Here is a 6,192-nt window from a genome sequence, read left to right on the forward strand (position 1 = left end):
CTCTGTTTGGGAGGCCCGGGAAGGCTCCTTATAGAGTATGTAAGGCAAATAATTAATGCCTCTTCTGTGAGAAATTATAACAAGGTTTAAACAGAATAAGCAAAAGACTGAAAATGTCCCAGAGTAGAGACTGTGCATCAGTAAGAGACCTGAACAACAACTAATTTATTAAGTGGCTTTGTAAGAGCTGAGCAAGATGGCAAGAGCATTTAATTTGGACTCATGTGTTTTAACAGAATTATTGTGAGAGGGATTTGTTTTTTTTATAAAGAAGTATCTTTTTTTTAGAAAAGCAAAGGTAAATAAATAATATATTCATTTCCTGGTTCTCTAAGGCATTTTTTTTTTAATAAAAGTTAAAAACATCTAACCCCAAAACACTGACCACAGGTATTGTTTTACCAAGTGATCATTGCTCTCTGTTTATAACCAATGTGTCATCTAATTTCATATAAACCACGCATACGCCAACACTCTAAATAGTTCTTTGGACTCAGAGTTTTAGTTTCTGCACATCGGCTAGTGAACAGACACTCTGAGATGTTGTATCCTATGCCAGTTCAATAGCTGAAGTGTTCTCATCTTTAGGGAGTGGTGAGCTTTGGCAGGGGAGATTTTATTATTTCCCATTAAGTTCTAAACTTGGTGAAATATGGAAAAGTTATAATGAGCTTCCCGAACAATGTATTTAAAGCAAAAATAAAAATTATAGCATGACACAGAAGTAGTGAAGCCTAATATTCTATCAGAAACCCATTATACCTAATATGGTTAATTCTCTGTTCAATTTTGAAGAAAAAGAACAATACTAGAGAATATTATTAAAAGACTATGTGTCGGACATGGTTCCATAGTGTAGCGGTCAGCACGTCTGTTTACATGCAGAAGGTCCTGGGTTCATGCCCCAGTGGAGCCACAGTCCATGGTCTACGGCCATGCCACCCTGAACAAACCTAATGTCTGATCTTGGAAGCTAAGCAGGGTCGGGCCTGGTTAGTACTTGGATGGGAGACCACCTAGGAAGACCAGGTGCTGTAGGCATAAATAATAATAATAATAATAAAGACTATGTTTAAAAATAAAGTATTGGAGAGTTATAATTTTTTGTTCTCTGGGAAAGAAGCATCACTCATAGTATCATCAGACTCTTAGAGAATAATAGAAACATTATAATCAAATACTAGGAACCATCATGCAGACAAATTCTCCAGGAGCAATTTATTCACTGCCATGGCACAAATTGAGCATCCCTGATCCTTTTCAGAGATGTGAAAAACCTTACTGAAATTAGTAACTATGATTTAGAAGAGACTTCCAAGGATGGTCATCGAGATGCCAACAATCAATAGACGTGAACATCTTTGTATTGTCCCTCCCTCCTCTTTTCTTCCCTTCTCTCTCTCTTTCTCTTTCTCTCTTTACCTTTTTTAAAAGTGTAAAACATCCTTCTTTAAATACATGCATTCACAGTTATAGACATAGACAGATTTATATGAATAGACATAGACAGACATGTATATATATAGTAAAGTCTTCTGCCCACCTCTGTCCCCTTCCAACCAGAGAAGTTATTTAATTGGTAAAAGTTTAGAAGCTGTTTGATGGTATATATATATATTCCTCTGGTTTTCACAGCCAGAAGTTGTGGAGACTTCTCTTCCTGGCACTGGAAACTGGATTGGGAAGCCTGGTTTTGGGCTGGGACCCCTGTCTCCTCTGATCACACCTCTGCAACCAAGATGTGCTTCCCAATTTTTAACCACCACACAAGGGTGTGGGACTGACCTATTCAGTGACTCCGCCCCTCTTCCCAGTCTGAAGGTGGCTTCTTCTCTGTGTCCTTAGTTGTAGGACTTCTGTTCAGCTAGACTTCAGGTGATTCTCATTGATAATTGTTCTGTCGTTTAGTTGTAATTTTGATGTGGTTGTGAGAGGAGGCAAGCACAGTGTTTACCTGCTCTGCCATCTTGACCGGAAGTCTCTATAAGTTATATATATAACAACATAGATAGACCTAGAGGGTATTATGCTGAGTGAAGTAAGACAGAGAAAGACAAATGCCACATGTGGAATCTAAAGAATAAAACAAACAAAACAGAAATAAAAATATAGATACAGAGAATATTTTGATGGTTGCCAGATGAAAGGGGATTTTGGAGGTTGGGTAAAAAGGAGGAAGGGATTAAGTACAAATTGGTAGTTACAAAATAGTCATGAGAATATAAGGTATAACATAGGAGGAATATAGTCAATAATATTGTAATAATGTGTGGTATCAGATGGGTACTAGATTTATCGGAGAGATGACTTTGTAAGTTTTATATAAATGTCTAATCACTATGTTGTACATCTGAAACTAATATAATATTGTATTTCATCTGTAATTGAAAAATTAAAAAAATTTTAATTAAAAATTAATTATTTTAAAATAATTAATTAAAATTACTTAATTATTGAAAATTATTTAATTATTTTTAATAAAGAAAGACATAACTTGTGGGCTGAGATAGGGAAATCACATTGCAAACATTGTCCAGAACATTTCTGTTTTTAAGATGGGGTTTCTTATTCTCTTTCTTGGCTCAATGGGAGACTGAATTGGTATTCCTAAGATCTCCACGCACCTGGAAAAGCACTGGAAAGAACAGATCTTTGAGAAAGAGGTTTTAGAGACTAACATGTCCAACTCTCTCTATATCTCCTATTAACTTCTGTTTTAATGATGAAAAAAAAATCGGTTTTTGGCTTTTGATGCACAAGCTCTTGCTATAATAGTCTTGATTAAGGGAAGGATGCTACACACACACCCACAGACACAGACACACACACAATGCACAAAGATGTTAACCATAGCCTATTTATAATGGCTAATAACAATAAAAAAAAAGTAAGCAACCTGAGTAAAAGTAAACAATTTTCTCAAGTAGAGTTATAACTAAGAAAATTATAATGCTTATTCATACTATTTCAGATTCTTTTGGTTCTAAGAGAACTCAGATCAGTGGGGATAGGAGAGCTATATTAAAATGTTTGGGGGTGACATGAAAAGCAAAGAACAGGAGCTGGGGTTTGGCCAGGCCCCATGAGAACAGCAGAGAACAGCAAGTAGGTCCAAAGAAGTTCTGGAGCTTTAGGGGGATGAGATCAGGGATCTTCGCTGTACTCTTGTCATTCATTAGTTGCGGCTACTCTCTCCTGCTCTGTTCCATAACCAACTCGCTCAGCAAAACTAGCTTTGTCATTCGTCACCTAGAATCTCTTATATTTTATAGCTTCTACTTTTCTTCATCATTTCAATTTATTTATGCTACTCATCGTTTTTGATTCCTTATGACTTTACTTTCCATGACCCATCATAATGTTATTGCATCTTTTATTTAAACTTTAATTTTCATTGGTAAATGACAGATTTTATGTTTTCGTTTGATATTTCTAAGAGAGAGAAGTTGATCAGTCCAGTGAATAGCAGTTATTCCATTAAGGTTGGGCCTCTAGGTACCAGGCCTTATCATAGGGTGCTGTTAAGTCTATAGGTTGCCTGCCTTGGTGAATCGCCCCCAGAGAAAATGTGGTTATTATGTTATAGATGCACAGTGTGGGTTCAGGCTCATGGCTAGGGACAGGACTCTGGACTTAGAATGTTACATTAATGTAGTAAGGCGCCTGCACCTAACTTATGCAAGTATGACTCAGCTAATTGTATCATGCATGTCTGGCAGAATGCCACTATTGTTCTCTGACATATATAAAGCCCATGTGGTCCTTTATATATGAAGTGCGCACACTCCCTGCAATAAAGTTGGTGCCTGCTGTTTCCTACTCATGTCGGCTCCTTGTGCATTCTTTCAACTGGGCGTCTCACCATCGAAACCTTCCCTTCTGGATCATCTCGGTGCTGATACCCGGTGCAGTTAGCCGGATGAAGTGAGTAGGGTCTCCAGTGTTCCTGACAGTCCCCTGGTGGAGGATACCCTGGTGGAGGACATGTGGTCCCCCACCTCACAGTGGTGTCCTGTGGCCATGTATCTGGCTACGTGGATGCCCCTGGAGGCTTGGGCTGTAGTGAAGCTGTGTCCAGAGGACATCCAGAAAGCCCTGGAATGCTGGAGCTGAATATCTCAACCGCTCACTGGAGGCAGTGGGTCGGGTGGCCTGGGTGTTCCTGGCGGTGCTGCAGCAGGCCAGTCTGGAGGTCCAGGACCAGGCTCAGCAGGTGCAACAACTACAATGTCAGGAAAAAGTGCTGGAAAGGCAGCTGGCAGTAGTGGAACGCATCCTGCAGGGCCCTGACTGGTCATTGCCATCATCCGAGCCTGGGAGCCCACCAGCGATACCGTGGCAGGCTCAGCCAGTGATATCATAGAAGGTTGAAGTGGAACAGCTGTTGGCCCCGGGGGAGGGGGCCAAGCTGGTAGTGCCCCCCAGGCTTAAAAGCATACTACCTTGATCCAGTACACCACCACCGAACGCTGGGACCTGACAAAACAGGTACGGCAGAGAGCTGGGGAGATGGTTCTGGAGTGGCTGCTATGGCTGGGGATAATGGGCTGAAGGGACTGAATTATCTCGGGAAGAGAAGGCTCAGTTGGCCTCTGTAACGGTGAGACTGTCTCTCAGACAGTGCCTCCAGAATGCGGCACGTATGGCATGGGGTGCAGGCAATCATTCCCTGATTAACTGGCTCATATCCTGCTGCATGGACAGTGTGGGCCTACTGTGAGGAGCTGCTAGAGATAGTGAGCAGATGGACCACGTACTTAGATCTGGTCCAGATAATTTGGGAAATGGACTTGTGACAGATGATGTTTCGCGCCCAGTATACTAGCCCCGATGAGGAAGTATCCACAACCTGTATGAAGGATTTGATCTTGACCTCTGGCCCGACCAGTACTTTTGGCACCATGTCAGCACTGCTGGGCCCTTACGTGGATAGGCAGATCCACGAGGTAACATCTGCCATGGCAAGGTTGGGGGATGTGGAAGTGAAACACAAGGAGGGTTCCACCCAAGTGCGTGCTGTACCATCCCCTGCCCTCCCAAACCGGCCAGTGCATGGACGGAGGCAAGGCTGAAAAGGGGGTGCAGAGCAGAGCCCAGCCCAATCAGCCGTGAAAGTGAGCCGCAGGCAAATGTGGTTTAATCTCCTTGCAGCAGGGGTCGCTGCAGAAAAGATGGAGCATCAACCTAATGAAGTGCTGGTGGCACTGTGGAATCAGCTGCACCGTGACTATCAATTCACTCTTATTCTCCGGGAAAGCCACAACCTGTGAGGTGCAGCTGGCTGATTATCTCCCTGTTAGGGATTCGGCCAGGACACCTGGGTGACGGAGGAGCCGGTTGACGTGGGCCACGTGTGGAACTGACTATACATTGATCACCTCACAATCTGCAGAGAGTATTAGACCTCGTGGACATGGGTGCTGACAGCACCCTGCTTTTTGGGAATCTAGACAAGCTTCCCGGGCCTACTGCAACCATAGAAGGCTATGGGGGTTGAATCATTCACCTGCGGCAGGTCCCTATAACACTGGGTATTGGCAGATTTCCTCCTAAAACATACCAAGTGTACATATCCCCCATATAGGAGTACATTTTGGGACTGACGTTTTGCAAGGCTTGACTGTGAATACCACCGCTGGTGAATTTTACCTTTGTATCCAGGTGGTGAAAACTATTATGCGGGGACGTCCACATCATGCCCCATTGGTGCTGCCTTAGGCTGCCCAGGTAGTGAACACAAAACAATATCACCTGCTGGGCCATGAGGAAATAGGACGCACCATTCTGAAGCTGGAAGAAGCTGGTGTCATTTGTCCTACTCATAGCCCTTACAACTCCCCCGTGTGGCCAGTGAAGAAGACTGATGGCTTTTGGCACATAACAGTTGACTATCGGGAGCTAAATAAGGTTATGCCACCCCTGCATGCCGCCCTACACAGCGTCATGTCACATGAACTTGGATGACACCATTATGTGGTAGACTTGGCGAACATCTTTTTCTCTATTACCATAGCCCCAGAAAGTCAAGAACAGTTTGCCTTCACCTGGGAAGGTTGACGGTGGACATTCCTCGTCCTTCCACAGAGCGATCTGCACAGCCCTACCTTGTGCCATGGTCTCGCGGCTCAAGATTTAGCCACATAGAAACGACCACCCACCTTGCACTTGTATCATTATATTGATAATATAATG

General features: G+C 43.0%; 1 pseudogene; it reads left to right on the top strand.

The window, feature by feature from the left end:
• Positions 1-925: 925 nt before the first annotated feature.
• Positions 926-1,041, top strand: LOC111744211 (annotated as a pseudogene).
• The last annotated feature ends 5,151 nt before the right edge of the window (positions 1,042-6,192 follow it).

This window comes from Pteropus vampyrus, unplaced genomic scaffold (genome assembly GCF_000151845.1).
Source record: "Pteropus vampyrus isolate Shadow unplaced genomic scaffold, Pvam_2.0 Scaffold129, whole genome shotgun sequence".
In the NCBI taxonomy this organism is placed as follows: domain Eukaryota; kingdom Metazoa; phylum Chordata; class Mammalia; order Chiroptera; family Pteropodidae; genus Pteropus; species Pteropus vampyrus.